At 51.6% G+C, this 15,431-nt stretch overlaps 23 non-coding genes across 23 annotated transcripts; 5 read left to right on the top strand and 18 right to left on the bottom strand.

Annotated features, from left to right (window-relative positions):
- Positions 1-653: 653 nt before the first annotated feature.
- Positions 654-726, bottom strand: Trnav-aac. The gene has a single exon. It is a non-coding gene; the product is annotated as a tRNA-Val (tRNA).
- Positions 727-1,516: 790 nt separating this feature from the next.
- Positions 1,517-1,590, bottom strand: Trnav-cac. Its single transcript has one exon. It is a non-coding gene; the product is annotated as a tRNA-Val (tRNA).
- Positions 1,591-2,759: 1,169 nt separating this feature from the next.
- Positions 2,760-2,832, bottom strand: Trnav-aac. The gene has a single exon. It is a non-coding gene; the product is annotated as a tRNA-Val (tRNA).
- Positions 2,833-5,092: 2,260 nt separating this feature from the next.
- Positions 5,093-5,165, bottom strand: Trnav-cac. The gene has a single exon. It is a non-coding gene; the product is annotated as a tRNA-Val (tRNA).
- Positions 5,166-5,809: 644 nt separating this feature from the next.
- Trnav-aac lies at positions 5,810-5,882 on the bottom strand. The gene has a single exon. It is a non-coding gene; the product is annotated as a tRNA-Val (tRNA).
- A 158-nt stretch (positions 5,883-6,040) lies between these two features.
- Trnav-cac lies at positions 6,041-6,114 on the bottom strand. Its single transcript has one exon. It is a non-coding gene; the product is annotated as a tRNA-Val (tRNA).
- Positions 6,115-7,269: 1,155 nt separating this feature from the next.
- On the bottom strand, positions 7,270-7,342 carry Trnav-aac. The gene has a single exon. It is a non-coding gene; the product is annotated as a tRNA-Val (tRNA).
- A 158-nt stretch (positions 7,343-7,500) lies between these two features.
- Trnav-cac lies at positions 7,501-7,573 on the bottom strand. Its single transcript has one exon. It is a non-coding gene; the product is annotated as a tRNA-Val (tRNA).
- Positions 7,574-7,953: 380 nt separating this feature from the next.
- Trnap-agg lies at positions 7,954-8,027 on the top strand. Its single transcript has one exon. It is a non-coding gene; the product is annotated as a tRNA-Pro (tRNA).
- Positions 8,028-8,755: 728 nt separating this feature from the next.
- Positions 8,756-8,829, bottom strand: Trnav-aac. The gene has a single exon. It is a non-coding gene; the product is annotated as a tRNA-Val (tRNA).
- A 159-nt stretch (positions 8,830-8,988) lies between these two features.
- On the bottom strand, positions 8,989-9,062 carry Trnav-cac. The gene has a single exon. It is a non-coding gene; the product is annotated as a tRNA-Val (tRNA).
- Positions 9,063-9,440: 378 nt separating this feature from the next.
- On the top strand, positions 9,441-9,514 carry Trnap-agg. Its single transcript has one exon. It is a non-coding gene; the product is annotated as a tRNA-Pro (tRNA).
- A 720-nt stretch (positions 9,515-10,234) lies between these two features.
- On the bottom strand, positions 10,235-10,307 carry Trnav-aac. Its single transcript has one exon. It is a non-coding gene; the product is annotated as a tRNA-Val (tRNA).
- Positions 10,308-10,465: 158 nt separating this feature from the next.
- Trnav-cac lies at positions 10,466-10,538 on the bottom strand. Its single transcript has one exon. It is a non-coding gene; the product is annotated as a tRNA-Val (tRNA).
- Positions 10,539-10,918: 380 nt separating this feature from the next.
- On the top strand, positions 10,919-10,992 carry Trnap-agg. Its single transcript has one exon. It is a non-coding gene; the product is annotated as a tRNA-Pro (tRNA).
- Positions 10,993-11,712: 720 nt separating this feature from the next.
- Positions 11,713-11,785, bottom strand: Trnav-aac. Its single transcript has one exon. It is a non-coding gene; the product is annotated as a tRNA-Val (tRNA).
- A 158-nt stretch (positions 11,786-11,943) lies between these two features.
- Positions 11,944-12,016, bottom strand: Trnav-cac. Its single transcript has one exon. It is a non-coding gene; the product is annotated as a tRNA-Val (tRNA).
- A 1,176-nt stretch (positions 12,017-13,192) lies between these two features.
- Trnav-aac lies at positions 13,193-13,265 on the bottom strand. Its single transcript has one exon. It is a non-coding gene; the product is annotated as a tRNA-Val (tRNA).
- Positions 13,266-13,423: 158 nt separating this feature from the next.
- Positions 13,424-13,496, bottom strand: Trnav-cac. Its single transcript has one exon. It is a non-coding gene; the product is annotated as a tRNA-Val (tRNA).
- A 379-nt stretch (positions 13,497-13,875) lies between these two features.
- Positions 13,876-13,949, top strand: Trnap-agg. The gene has a single exon. It is a non-coding gene; the product is annotated as a tRNA-Pro (tRNA).
- Positions 13,950-14,669: 720 nt separating this feature from the next.
- Positions 14,670-14,742, bottom strand: Trnav-aac. Its single transcript has one exon. It is a non-coding gene; the product is annotated as a tRNA-Val (tRNA).
- A 158-nt stretch (positions 14,743-14,900) lies between these two features.
- Positions 14,901-14,973, bottom strand: Trnav-cac. Its single transcript has one exon. It is a non-coding gene; the product is annotated as a tRNA-Val (tRNA).
- Positions 14,974-15,352: 379 nt separating this feature from the next.
- Trnap-agg lies at positions 15,353-15,426 on the top strand. The gene has a single exon. It is a non-coding gene; the product is annotated as a tRNA-Pro (tRNA).
- The last annotated feature ends 5 nt before the right edge of the window (positions 15,427-15,431 follow it).

Here is a 15,431-nt window from a genome sequence, read left to right as displayed (position 1 = left end):
ATATCAATCAAATGAACTTCTTATTCGATGTGAGCAATTGACACTCTGGTCCGACGCGTTAAAAAAAAAAAAAAAAAAAAAAAGTGGCTAGGGTACCTGGCGCTCACCCAGGAGGCGCGGGTTCGATTCCCGGTACCGGAAATGCGCATTTTGTTGCTCCTCTTATGCGACTTGGCCCGACTTAGCTCGACTGACGCTTGCAGAAAGCTACGTAAGTACGATTCGTAGTAACAAGTGACGGCGAGAGCGATGCGACACCTGTCCACCTCTTATCGAGGCACCTAACTGTGGTCAACAAAGCTGGAGGACTGCAAGACATTGCCACGGGGGTTGAATGCAGCTAACCACACTGCTTAGTGTCCTAACAGTGGAGACAGGTTCAAAAAAAAAAAAAAAAAAAAATGGGTATAATTCCTGCTTAGGGTGCAGGAGGTCCCGGGTTCAAATCCCGGACGAGCCAACGCGTTTTGTGCAAACTGATCGCACGTCAGTGGCTGAGTCAGCGCAAAAAGCTCGCCGTCAATATCAAACGAATTTCTTATTCGACGTGAGCAATTGACACTCTGGTCCGACGCGTGAAGGCGATTACGAAGGTTTCGGTACAGGTGGTAGCAGATGCATGTTAGTAAGTCTTGCTTAAAGTGATGAAAAAGTGTTTCCGCCCGGGATCGAACCGGAGACCTTCTGCGTGTTAGGCAGACGTGATAACCGCTACACCACGGAAACTGCTTGTGTGCACCGTCCTTCACAGACAACTTGTAGTGATGTTGCCATCGTAACTAAAAAATTCAATAAATGTGGTACTTGCAAAACGAAGGGACGTGCGGCAGATCCACACACGAAGTGGCTCATTGGAGGACAATACGACATAGGCAGGAAAATACTGTTCCCGCCCGGGATCGAACTGGGGACCATCTGCGTGTGAAGCAGACGTGACAAACGCCACACTACGGAAACGACGGACCCTACGAGTCCATCCTTGTTCACTCAAACTTGCCTCAGCCTTTCTCTCGTCGGCGAATGCACACACGGCAGTTCTTTTGTCAGCTGGAACCCATCACAGCCGAGGGCTCAAGAAGTCTTCGGGGTGCTCGAGAGGGTGTCTGCCGTAGCACCCCTAACGAGATAGCGGCGTTTCGCGCAGTCGTTATTGCAAGTCATATCAGCAAAAGCAATCACTTTCTCAGCAGCAGGCAGTGCGATCCCAGCGGCAGCTCTACATGAAGGTACCGATAGCCCAGGAGCAGATGCATGTTAGTAAGTCTTGCTTAAAGTGATGAAAAAGTGTTTCCGCCCGGGATCGAACCGGGCACCTTCTGCGTGTTACACAGACGTGATAACCGCTACAGCACGGAAACTGCTTGTGTGCACCGTACTGCACAGACAACTTGTAGTGATGTTGCCATCGTAACTAAAAAATTCAATAAATGTGGTACTTGCAAAACGAAGGGACGTGCGGCAGATCCACACACGAAGTGGCTCATTGGAGGACAATACGACATAGGCAGGAAAATACTGTTCCCGCCCGGGATCGAAACCGGGGACCTTCTGCGTGTGAAGCAGACGTGATAACCGCTACACTACGGAAACGACGGACACGACGAGTCCATCCTTTTTCACTCAAACTTGCCTCAGCCTTTCTATCGTCGGCGAATGCACACACGACAGAACTTTTTGTCAGCCTGGAACCCATCACAGCCGAGGGCTCAAGAAGTCTTCGGGGTGCTCGAGAGGGTGTCTGCCGTAGCACCCCTAACGAGATAGCGGCGTTTCGCGCAGTCGTTATTGCAAGTCATATCAGCAAAAGCAATCACTTTCTCAGCAGCAAGCAGTGCGAGCCCAGCGGCAGCTCTACATGAAGGTACCGATAGCCCAGGAAGGCCGCCCCCATCCCGCCCAGCGTACACGAGACTTCCAGGGCACCCTGGACGACATCGAGGGACTGGAATAATTGGCAATCACCGTGTCACAGCGCTCGTTGGTCTAGGAGTATGATTCCTGCTTAGGGTAAAGGAGGTCCCGGGTTCAAATCCCGGACGAGACCTAGCGTTTTGTGCAAACTTATCGCACGTCAGTGGCTGAGTCAGCGCAAAAAGCTCGCCGTCAATATCAAATGAACTTCTTATTCGATGTGAGCAATTGACACTCTGGTCCGACGCGTTAAAAAAAAAAAAAAAAAAAAAACAGTGGCTAGGGTACCTGGCTCTCACCCAGGAGGCGCGGGTTCGATTCCCGGTACCGGAAATGCGCATTTTGTTGCTCCTCTTATGCGACTTGGCCCGACTTAGCTCGACTGACGCTTGCAGAAAGCTACGTTAAGTACGATTCGTAGTAACAAGTGACGGCGAGAGCGATGCGACACCTGTCCACCTCTTATCGAGGCACCTAACTGTGGTCAACAAAGCTGGAGGACTGCAAGACACTGCCACGGGGGTTGAATGCAGCTAACCACACTGCTTAGTGTCCTAACAGTGGAGACAGGTTCAAAAAAAAAAAAAAAAAAAAAATGGGTATAATTCCTGCTTAGGGTGCAGGAGGTCCCGGGTTCAAATCCCGGACGAGCCAACGCGTTTTGTGCAAACTGATCGCACGTCAGTGGCTGAGTCAGCGCAAAAAGCTCGCCGTCAATATCAAACGAATTTCTTATTCGACGTGAGCAATTGACACTCTGGTCCGACGCGTGAAGGCGATTACGAAGGTTTCGGGTACAGGTGGTAGCAGATGCATGTTAGTAAGTCTTGCTTAAAGTGATGAAAAAGTGTTTCCGCCCGGGATCGAACCGGAGACCTTCTGCGTGTTAGGCAGACGTGATAACCGCTACACCACGGAAACTGCTTGTGTGCACCGTCCTTCACAGACAACTTGTAGTGATGTTGCCATCGTAACTAAAAAATTCAATAAATGTGGTACTTGCAAAACGAAGGGACGTGCGGCAGATCCACACACGAAGTGGCTCATTGGAGGACAATACGACATAGGCAGGAAAATACTGTTCCCACCCGGGATCGAACTGGGGACCTTCTGCGTGTGAAGCAGACGTGATAAACGCCACACTACGGAAACGACGGACCCTACAATCCATCCTTGTTCATTCAAACTTGCCTCAGCCATTCTCTCGTCGGCGAATGCACACACGGCAGTTCTTTTTTCAGCCTGGAACCCATCACAGCCGAGGGCTCAAGAAGTCTTCGGGGTGCTCGAGAGGGTGTCTGCCGTAGCACCCCTAACGAGATAGCGGCGTTTCGCGCAGTCGTTATTGCAAGTCATATCAGCAAAAGCAATCACTTTCTCAGCAGCAAGCAGTGCGAGCCCAGCGGCAGCTCTACATGAAGGTACCGATAGCCCAGGAAGGCCGCCCCCATCCCGCCAGCGTACACGAGACTTCCAGGGCACCCTGGACGACATCGAGGGACTGGAATAATTGGCAATCACCGTGTCACAGCGCTCGTTGGTCTAGGAGTATGATTCCTGCTTAGGGTAAAGGAGGTCCCCGGGTTCAAATCCCGGACGAGCCCTAGCGTTTTGTGCAAACTGATCGCACGTCAGTGGCTGAGTCAGCGCAAAAAGCTCGCCGTCAATATCAAATGAACTTCTTATTCGATGTGAGCAATTGACACCCTGGTCCGACGCGTTAAAAAAAAAAAAAAAAAAAAAAGTGGCTAGGGTACCTGGCTCTCACCCAGGAGGCGCGGGTTCGATTCCCGGTACCGGAAATGCGCATTTTGTTGCTCCTCTTATGCGACTTGGCCCGACTTAGCTCGACTGACGCTTGCAGAAAGCTACGTTAAGTACGATTCGTAGTAACAAGTGACGGCGAGAGCGATGCGACACCTGTCCACCTCTTATCGAGGCACCTAACTGTGGTCAACAAAGCTGGAGGACTGCAAGACATTGCCACGGGGGTTGAATGCAGCTAACCACACTGCTTAGTGTCCTAACAGTGGAGACAGGTTCAAAAAAAAAAAAAAAAAAAATGGGTATAATTCCTGCTTAGGGTGCAGGAGGTCCCGGGTTCAAATCCCGGACGAGCCAACGCGTTTTGTGCAAACTGATCGCACGTCAGTGGCTGAGTCAGCGCAAAAAGCTCGCCGTCAATATCAAACGAATTTCTTATTCGACGTGAGCAATTGACACTCTGGTCCGACGCGTGAAGGCGATTACGAAGGTTTCGGGTACAGGTGGTAGCAGATGCATGTTAGTAAGTCTTGCTTAAAGTGATGAAAAAGTGTTTCCCGCCCGGGATCGAACCGGAGACCTTCTGCGTGTTACACAGACGTGATAACCGCTACAGCACGGAAACTGCTTGTGTGCACCGTACTGCACAGACAACTTGTAGTGATATTGCCATCGTAACTAAAAAATTCAATAAATGTGGTACTTGCAAAACGAAGGGACGTGCGGCAGATCCACACACGAAGTGGCTCATTGGAGGACAATACGACATAGGCAGGAAAATACTGTTCCCGCCCGGGATCGAACTGGGGACCATCTGCGTGTGAAGCAGACGTGACAAACGCCACACTACGGAAACGACGGACCCTACGAGTCCATCCTTGTTCACTCAAAACTTGCCTCAGCCTTTCTCTCGTCGGCGAATGCACACACGGCAGTTCTTTTGTCAGCCTGGAACCCATCACAGCCGAGGGCTCAAGAAGTCTTCGGGGTGCTCGAGAGGGTGTCTGCCGTAGCACCCCTAACGAGATAGCGGCGTTTCGCGCAGTCGTTATTGCAAGTCATATCAGCAAAAGCAATCACTTTCTCAGCAGCAGGCAGTGCGATCCCAGCGGCAGCTCTACATGAAGGTACCGATAGCCCAGGAGCAGATGCATGTTAGTAAGTCTTGCTTAAAGTGATGAAAAAGTGTTTCCGCCCGGGATCGAACCGGGCACCTTCTGCGTGTTACACAGACGTGATAACCGCTACAGCACGGAAACTGCTTGTGTGCACCGTACTGCACAGACAACTTGTAGTGATGTTGCCATCGTAACTAAAAAATTCAATAAATGTGGTACTTGCAAAACGAAGGGACGTGCGGCAGATCCACACACGAAGTGGCTCATTGGAGGACAATACGACATAGGCAGGAAAATACTGTTCCCGCCCGGGATCGAACCGGGGACCTTCTGCGTGTGAAGCAGACGTGATAACCGCTACACTACGGAAACGACGGACACGACGAGTCCATCCTTTTTCACTCAAACTTGCCTCAGCCTTTCTATCGTCGGCGAATGCACACACGACAGAACTTTTGTCAGCCTGGAACCCATCACAGCCGAGGGCTCAAGAAGTCTTCGGGGTGCTCGAGAGGGTGTCTGCCGTAGCACCCCTAACGAGATAGCGCGTTTCGCGCAGTCGTTATTGCGAGTCATATCAGCAAAGCAATCACTTTCTCAGCAGCAAGCAGTGCGAGCCCAGCGGCAGCTCTACATGAAGGTACCGACAGCCCAGGAAGGCCGCCCCATCCCGCGAGGGTACACGAGACTTCCAGGGCACCCTGGACGACATCGAGGGACTGGAATAATTGGCAATCACCGTGTGACAGCGCTCGTTGGTCTAGGCGTATGATTCCTGCTTAGGGTGCAGGAGGTCCCGGGTTCAAATCCCGGACGAGCCCTAACGTTTTGTGCAAACTGATCGCACGTCAGTGGCTGAGTCAGCGCAAAAAGCTCGCCGTCAATATCAAAACGAATTTCTTATTCGACGTGAGCAATTGACACTCTGGTCCGACGCGTGAAGGCGATTACGAAGGTTTCGGGTACAGGTGGTAGCAGATGCATGTTAGTAAGTCTTGCTTAAAGTGATGAAAAAGTGTTTCCGCCCGGGATCGAACCGGGGACCTTCTGCGTGTTAGGCAGACGTGATAACCGCTACACCACGGAAACTGCTTGTGTGCACCGTACTGCACAGACAACTTGTAGTGATGTTGCCATCGTAACTAAAAAATTCAATAAATGTGGTACTTGCAAAACGAAGGGACGTGCGGCAGATCCACACACGAAGTGGCTCATTGGAGGACAATACGACATAGGCAGGAAAATACTGTTCCCGGCCCGGGATCGAACCGGGGACCTTCTGCGTGTGAAGCAGACGTGATAACCGCTACACTACGGAAACGACGGACACGACGAGTCCATCCTTTTTCACTCAAACTTGCCTCAGCCTTTCTATCGTCGGCGAATGCACACACGACAGAACTTTTGTCAGCCTGGAACCCATCACAGCCGAGGGCTCAAGAAGTCTTCGGGTGCTCGAGAGGGTGTCTGCCGTAGCACCCCTAACGAGATAGCGGCGTTTCGCGCAGTCGTTATTGCGAGTCATATCAGCAAAGCAATCACTTTCTCAGCAGCAAGCAGTGCGAGCCCAGCGGCAGCTCTACATGAAGGTACCGACAGCCCTGGAAGGCCGCCCCATCCCGCCAGGGTACACGAGACTTCCAGGGCACCCTGGACGACATCGAGGGACTGGAATAATTGGCAATCACCGTGTCACAGCGCTCGTTGGTCTAGGCGTATGATTCCTGCTTAGGGTGCAGGAGGTCCCGGTTCAAATCCCGGACAAGCCCTAGCGTTTTGTGCAAACTGATCGCACGTCAGTGGCTGAGTCAGCGCAAAAAGCTCGCCGTCAATATCAAATGAACTTCTTATTCGATGTGAGCAATTGACACTCTGGTCCGACGCGTTAAAAAAAAAAATAAAAAAAAAGTGGCTAGGGTACCTGGCTCTCACCCAGGAGGCGCGGGTTCGATTCCCGGTACCGGAAATGCGCATTTTGTTGCTCCTCTTATGCGACTTGGCCCGACTAGCTCGACTGACGCTTGCAGAAAACTACGTTAAGTACGATTCGTGGTAACAAGTGACGGCGAGAGCGATGCGACACCTGTCCACCTCTTATCGAGGCACCTAACTGTGGTCAACAAAGCTGAGGACTGCAAGACATTGCCACGGGGGTTGAATGCAGCTAACCACACTGCTTAGTGTCCTAACAGTGGAGACAGGTTCAAAAAAAAAAAAAAAAAAAATGGGTATAATTCCTGCTTAGGGTGCAGGAGGTCCCGGGTTCAAATCCAGACGAGCCAACGCGTTTTGTGCAAACTGATCGCACGTCAGTGGCTGAGTCAGCGCAAAAAGCTCGCCGTCAATATCAAACGAATTTCTTATTCGACGTGAGCAATTGACACTCTGGTCCGACGCGTGAAGACGATTACGAAGGTTTCGGGTACAGGTGGTAGCAGATGCATGTTAGTAAGTCTTGCTTAAAGTGATGAAAAAGTGTTTCCGCCCGGGATCGAACCGGGGACCTTCTGCGTGTTAGGCAGACGTGATAACCGCTACACCACGGAAACTGCTTGTGTGCACCGTACTGCACAGACAACTTGTAGTGATGTTGCCATCGTAACTAAAAAATTCAATAAATGTGGTACTTGCAAAACGAAGGGACGTGCGGCAGATCCACACACGAAGTGGCTCATTGGAGGACAATACGACATAGGCAGGAAAATACTGTTCCCGCCCGGGATCGAACCGGGGACCTTCTGCGTGTGAAGCAGACGTGATAACCGCTACACTACGGAAACGACGGACACGACGAGTCCATCCTTTTTCACTCAAACTTGCCTCAGCCTTTCTATCGTCGGCGAATGCACACACGACAGATCTTTTGTCAGCCTGGAACCCATCACAGCCGAGGGCTCAAGAAGTCTTCGGGGTGCTCGAGAGGGTGTCTGCCGTAGCACCCCTAACGAGATAGCGGCGTTTCGCGCAGTCGTTATTGCGAGTCATATCAGCAAAGCAATCACTTTCTCAGCAGCAAGCAGTGCGAGCCCAGCGGCAGCTCTACATGAAGGTACCGACAGCCCAGGAAGGGCCGCCCCCATCCCGCCAGCGTACACGAGACTTCCAGGGCACCCTGGACGACATCGAGGGATTGGAATAATTGGCAATCACCGTGTCACAGCGCTCGTTGGTCTAGGGGTATGATTCCTGCTTAGGGTGCAGGAGGTCCCGGGTTCAAATCCCGGACGAGCCCTAGCGTTTTGTGCAAACTGATCGCACGTCAGTGGCTGAGTCAGCGCAAAAAGCTCGCCGTCAATATCAAATGAACTTCTTATTCGATGTGAGCAATTGACACTCTGGTCCGACGCGTTAAAAAAAAAAAAATAAAAAAAAAAAAAGTGGCTAGGGTACCTGCTCTCACCCAGGAGGCGCGGGTTCGATTCCCGGTACCGGAAATGCGCATTTTGTTGCTCCTCTTATGCGACTTGGCCCGACTTAGCTCGACTGACGCTACGCTGACGCTTGCAGAAAACTACGTTAAGTACGATTCGTGGTAACAAGTGACGGCGAGAGCGATGCGACACCTGTCCACCTCTTATCGAGGCACCTAACTGTGGTCAACAAAGCTGGAGGACTGCAAGACATTGCCACGGGGGTTGAATGCAGCTAACCACACTGCTTAGTGTCCTAACAGTGGAGACAGGTTCAAAAAAAAAAAAAAAAAAAAAAATGGGGTATAATTCCTGCTTAGGGTGCAGGAGGTCCCGGGTTCAAATCCCAGACGAGCCAACGCGTTTTGTGCAAACTGATCGCACGTCAGTGGCTGAGTCAGCGCAAAAAGCTCGCCGTCAATATCAAACGAATTTCTTATTCGACGTGAGCAATTGACACTCTGGTCCGACGCGTGAAGACGATTACGAAGGTTTCGGGTACAGGTGGTAGCAGATGCATGTTAGTAAGTCTTGCTTAAAGTGATGAAAAAGTGTTTCCGCCCCGGGATCGAACCGGGGACCTTCTGCGTGTTAGGCAGACGTGATAACCGCTACACCACGGAAACTGCTTGTGTGCACCGTACTGCACAGACAACTTGTAGTGATGTTGCCATCGTAACTAAAAAATTCAATAAATGTGGTACTTGCAAAACGAAGGGACGTGCGGCAGATCCACAACACGAAGTGGCTCATTGGAGGACAATACGACATAGGCAGGAAAATACTGTTCCCCGCCCGGGATCGAACCGGGGACCTTCTGCGTGTGAAGCAGACGTGATAACCGCTACACTACGGAAACGACGGACACGACGAGTCCATCCTTTTTCACTCAAACTTGCCTCAGCCTTTCTATCGTCGGCGAATGCACACACGACAGATCTTTTGTCAGCCTGGAACCCATCACAGCCGAGGGCTCAAGAAGTCTTCGGGGTGCTCGAGAGGGTGTCTGCCGTAGCACCCCTAACGAGATAGCGGCGTTTCGCGCAGTCGTTATTGCGAGTCATATCAGCAAAGCAATCACTTTCTCAGCAGCAAGCAGTGCGAGCCAGCGGCAGCTCTACATGAAGGTACCGACAGCCCAGGAAGGCCGCCCCCATCCCGCCAGCGTACACGAGACTTCCAGGGCACCCTGGACGACATCGAGGGATTGGAATAATTGGCAATCACCGTGTCACAGCGCTCGTTGGTCTAGGGGTATGATTCCTGCTTAGGGTGCAGGAGGTCCCGGGTTCAAATCCCGGACGAGCCCTAGCGTTTTGTGCAAACTGATCGCACGTCAGTGGCTGAGTCAGCGCAAAAAGCTCGCCGTCAATATCAAATGAACTTCTTATTCGATGTGAGCAATTGACACTCTGGTCCGACGCGTTAAAAAAAAAAATAAAAAAAAACAAAGTGGCTAGGGTACCTGGCTCTCACCCAGGAGGCGCGGGTTCGATTCCCGGTACCGGAAATGCGCATTTTGTTGCTCCTCTTATGCGACTTGGCCCGACTTAGCTCGACTGACGCTACGCTGACGCTTGCAGAAAACTACGTTAAGTACGATTCGTGGTAACAAGTGACGGCGAGAGCGATGCGACACCTGTCCACCTCTTATCGAGGCACCTAACTGTGGTCAACAAAGCTGGAGGACTGCAAGACATTGCCACGGGGTTGAATGCAGCTAACCACACTGCTTAGTGTCCTAACAGTGGAGACAGGTTCAAAAAAAAAAAAAAAAAAATGGGTATAATTCCTGCTTAGGGTGCAGGAGGTCCGGGTTCAAATCCCGGACGAGCCAACGCGTTTTGTGCAAACTGATCGCACGTCAGTGGCTGAGTCAGCGCAAAAAGCTCGCCGTCAATATCAAACGAATTTCTTATTCGACGTGAGCAATTGACACTCTGGTCCGACGCGTGAAGGCGATTACGAAGGTTTCGGGTACAGGTGGTAGCAGATGCATGTTAGTAAGTCTTGCTTAAAGTGATGAAAAAGTGTTTCCGCCCGGGATCGAACCGGGGACCTTCTGCGTGTTAGGCAGACGTGATAACCGCTACACCACGGAAACTGCTTGTGTGCACCGTACTGCACAGACAACTTGTAGTGATGTTGCCATCGTAACTAAAAAATTCAATAAATGTGGTACTTGCAAAACGAAGGGACGTGCGGCAGATCCACACACGAAGTGGCTCATTGGAGGACAATACGACATAGGCAGGAAAATACTGTTCCCGCCCGGGATCGAACCGGGGACCTTCTGCGTGTGAAGCAGACGTGATAACCGCTACACTACGGAAACGACGGACACGACGAGTCCATCCTTTTTCACTCAAACTTGCCTCAGCCTTTCTATCGTCGGCGAATGCACACACGACAGATCTTTTGTCAGCCTGGAACCCATCACAGCCGAGGGCTCAAGAAGTCTTCGGGGTGCTCGAGAGGGTGTCTGCCGTAGCACCCCTAACGAGATAGCGGCGTTTCGCGCAGTCGTTATTGCGAGTCATATCAGCAAAGCAATCACTTTCTCAGCAGCAAGCAGTGCGAGCCCAGCGGCAGCTCTACATGAAGGTACCGACAGCCCAGGAAGGCCGCCCCCCATCCCGCCAGCGTACACGAGACTTCCAGGGCACCCTGGACGACATCGAGGGATTGGAATAATTGGCAATCACCGTGTCACAGCGCTCGTTGGTCTAGGGGTATGATTCCTGCTTAGGGTGCAGGAGGTCCCGGGTTCAAATCCCGGACGAGCCCTAGCGTTTTGTGCAAACTGATCGCACGTCAGTGGCTGAGTCAGCGCAAAAAGCTCGCCGTCAATATCAAATGAACTTCTTATTCGATGTGAGCAATTGACACTCTGGTCCGACGCGTTAAAAAAAAAAATAAAAAAAAAAAGTGGCTAGGGTACCTGGCTCTCACCCAGGAGGCGCGGGTTCGATTCCCGGTACCGGAAATGCGCATTTTGTTGCTCCTCTTATGCGACTTGGCCCGACTTAGCTCGACTGACGCTACGCTGACGCTTGCAGAAAACTACGTTAAGTACGATTCGTGGTAACAAGTGACGGCGAGAGCGATGCGACACCTGTCCACCTCTTATCGAGGCACCTAACTGTGGTCAACAAAGCTGGAGGACTGCAAGACATTGCCACGGGGGTTGAATGCAGCTAACCACACTGCTTAGTGTCCTAACAGTGGAGACAGGTTCAAAAAAAAAAAAAAAAAAATGGGTATAATTCCTGCTTAGGGTGCAGGAGGTCCCGGGTTCAAATCCCGGACGAGCCAACGCGTTTTGTGCAAACTGATCGCACGTCAGTGGCTGAGTCAGCGCAAAAAGCTCGCCGTCAATATCAAACGAATTTCTTATTCGACGTGAGCAATTGACACTCTGGTCCGACGCGTGAAGGCGATTACGAAGGTTTCGGGTACAGGTGGTAGCAGATGCATGTTAGTAAGTCTTGCTTAAAGTGATGAAAAAGTGTTTCCGCCCGGGATCGAACCGGGGACCTTCTGCGTGTTAGGCAGACGTGATAACCGCTACACCACGGAAACTGCTTGTGTGCACCGTACTGCACAGACAACTTGTAGTGATGTTGCCATCGTAACTAAAAAATTCAATAAATGTGGTACTTGCAAAACGAAGGGACGTGCGGCAGATCCACACACGAAGTGGCTCATTGGAGGACAATACGACATAGGCAGGAAAATACTGTTCCCGCCCGGGATCGAACCGGGGACCTTCTGCGTGTGAAGCAGACGTGATAACCGCTACACTACGGAAACGACGGACACGACGAGTCCATCCTTTTTCACTCAAACTTGCCTCAGCCTTTCTATCGTCGGCGAATGCACACACGACAGATCTTTTGTCAGCCTGGAACCCATCACAGCCGAGGGCTCAAGAAGTCTTCGGGGTGCTCGAGAGGGTGTCTGCCGTAGCACCCCTAACGAGATAGCGGCGTTTCGCGCAGTCGTTATTGCGAGTCATATCAGCAAAGCAATCACTTTCTCAGCAGCAAGCAGTGCGAGCCCAGCGGCAGCTCTACATGAAGGTACCGACAGCCCAGGAAGGCCGCCCCCATCCCGCCAGCGTACACGAGACTTCCAGGGCACCCTGGACGACATCGAGGGATTGGAATAATTGGCAATCACCGTGTCACAGCGCTCGTTGGTCTAGGGGTATGATTCCTGCTTAGGGTGCAGGAGGGTCCCGGGTTCAAATCCCGGACGAGCCCTAGCGTTTTGTGCAAACTGATCGCACGTCAGTGGCTGAGTCAGCGCAAAAAGCTCGCCGTCAATATCAAATGAACTTCTTATTCGATGTGAGCAATTGACACTCTGGTCCGACGCGTTAAAAAAAAAATAAAAAAAAACAAAGTGGCTAGGGTACCTGGCTCTCACCCAGGAGGCGCGGGTTCGATTCCCGGTACCGGAAATGCGCATTTTGTTGCTCCTCTTATGCGACTTGGCCCGACTTAGCTCGACTGACGCTACGCTGACGCTTGCAGAAAACTACGTTAAGTACGATTCGTGGTAACAAGTGACGGCGAGAGCGATGCGACACCTGTCCACCTCTTATCGAGGCACCTAACTGTGGTCAACAAAGCTGGAGGACTGCAAGACATTGCCACGGGGGTTGAATGCAGCTAACCACACTGCTTAGTGTCCTAACAGTGGAGACAGGTTCAAAAAAAAAAAAAAAAAAAATGGGTATAATTCCTGCTTAGGGTGCAGGAGGTCCCGGGTTCAAATCCCGGACGAGCCAACGCGTTTTGTGCAAACTGATCGCACGTCAGTGGCTGAGTCAGCGCAAAAAGCTCGCCGTCAATATCAAACGAATTTCTTATTCGACGTGAGCAATTGACACTCTGGTCCGACGCGTGAAGGCGATTACGAAGGTTTCGGGTACAGGTGGTAGCAGATGCATGTTAGTAAGTCTTGCTTAAAGTGATGAAAAAGTGTTTCCGCCCGGGATCGAACCGGGGACCTTCTGCGTGTTAGGCAGACGTGATAACCGCTACACCACGGAAACTGCTTGTGTGCACCGTACTGCACAGACAACTTGTAGTGATGTTGCCATCGTAACTAAAAAATTCAATAAATGTGGTACTTGCAAAACGAAGGGACGTGCGGCAGATCCACACACGAAGTGGCTCATTGGAGGACAATACGACATAGGCAGGAAAATACTGTTCCCGCCCGGGATCGAACCGGGGACCTTCTGCGTGTGAAGCAGACGTGATAACCGCTACACTACGGAAACGACGGACACGACGAGTCCATCCTTTTTCACTCAAACTTGCCTCAGCCTTTCTATCGTCGGCGAATGCACACACGACAGATCTTTTGTCAGCCTGGAACCCATCACAGCCGAGGGCTCAAGAAGTCTTCGGGGTGCTCGAGAGGGTGTCTGCCGTAGCACCCCTAACGAGATAGCGGCGTTTCGCGCAGTCGTTATTGCGAGTCATATCAGCAAAGCAATCACTTTCTCAGCAGCAAGCAGTGCGAGCCCAGCGGCAGCTCTACATGAAGGTACCGACAGCCCAGGAAGGCCGCCCCCATCCCGCCAGCGTACACGAGACTTCCAGGGCACCCTGGACGACATCGAGGGATTGGAATAATTGGCAATCACCGTGTCACAGCGCTCGTTGGTCTAGGGGTATGATTCCTGCTTAGGGTGCAGGAGGTCCCGGGTTCAAATCCCGGACGAGCCCTAGCGTTTTGTGCAAACTGATCGCACGTCAGTGGCTGAGTCAGCGCAAAAAGCTCGCCGTCAATATCAAATGAACTTCTTATTCGATGTGAGCAATTGACACTCTGGTCCGACGCGTTAAAAAAAAAAATAAAAAAAAAAAAGTGGCTAGGGTACCTGGCTCTCACCCAGGAGGCGCGGGTTCGATTCCCGGTACCGGAAATGCGCATTTTGTTGCTCCTCTTATGCGACTTGGCCCGACTTAGCTCGACTGACGCTACGCTGACGCTTGCAGAAAACTACGTTAAGTACGATTCGTGGTAACAAGTGACGGCGAGAGCGATGCGACACCTGTCCACCTCTTATCGAGGCACCTAACTGTGGTCAACAAAGCTGGAGGACTGCAAGACATTGCCACGGGGGTTGAATGCAGCTAACCACACTGCTTAGTGTCCTAACAGTGGAGACAGGTTCAAAAAAAAAAAAAAAAAATGGGTATAATTCCTGCTTAGGGTGCAGGAGGTCCCGGGTTCAAATCCCGGACGAGCCAACGCGTTTTGTGCAAACTGATCGCACGTCAGTGGCTGAGTCAGCGCAAAAAGCTCGCCGTCAATATCAAACGAATTTCTTATTCGACGTGAGCAATTGACACTCTGGTCCGACGCGTGAAGGCGATTACGAAGGTTTCGGGTACAGGTGGTAGCAGATGCATGTTAGTAAGTCTTGCTTAAAGTGATGAAAAAGTGTTTCCGCCCGGGATCGAACCGGGGACCTTCTGCGTGTTAGGCAGACGTGATAACCGCTACACCACGGAAACTGCTTGTGTGCACCGTACTGCACAGACAACTTGTAGTGATGTTGCCATCGTAACTAAAAAATTCAATAAATGTGGTACTTGCAAAACGAAGGGACGTGCGGCAGATCCACACACGAAGTGGCTCATTGGAGGACAATACGACATAGGCAGGAAAATACTGTTCCCGCCCGGGATCGAACCGGGGACCTTCTGCGTGTGAAGCAGACGTGATAACCGCTACACTACGGAAACGACGGACACGACGAGTCCATCCTTTTTCACTCAAACTTGCCTCAGCCTTTCTATCGTCGGCGAATGCACACACGACAGATCTTTTGTCAGCCTGGAACCCATCACAGCCGAGGGCTCAAGAAGTCTTCGGGGTGCTCGAGAGGGTGTCTGCCGTAGCACCCCTAACGAGATAGCGGCGTTTCGCGCAGTCGTTATTGCGAGTCATATCAGCAAAGCAATCACTTTCTCAGCAGCAAGCAGTGCGAGCCCAGCGGCAGCTCTACATGAAGGTACCGACAGCCCAGGAAGGCCGCCCCCATCCCGCCAGCGTACACGAGACTTCCAGGGCACCCTGGACGACATCGAGGGATTGGAATAATTGGCAATCACCGTGTCACAGCGCTCGTTGGTCTAGGGGTATGATTCCTGCTTAGGGTGCAGGAGGTCCCGGGTTCAAATCCCGGACGAGCCCTAGCGTA

This window comes from Schistocerca piceifrons, unplaced genomic scaffold, assembly GCF_021461385.2.
Source record: "Schistocerca piceifrons isolate TAMUIC-IGC-003096 unplaced genomic scaffold, iqSchPice1.1 HiC_scaffold_531, whole genome shotgun sequence".
NCBI lineage: Eukaryota > Metazoa > Arthropoda > Insecta > Orthoptera > Acrididae > Schistocerca > Schistocerca piceifrons.
The sequence above is the reverse complement of the archived record's forward strand: the minus strand, read 5'-3'. Positions and strand labels throughout refer to the sequence as shown.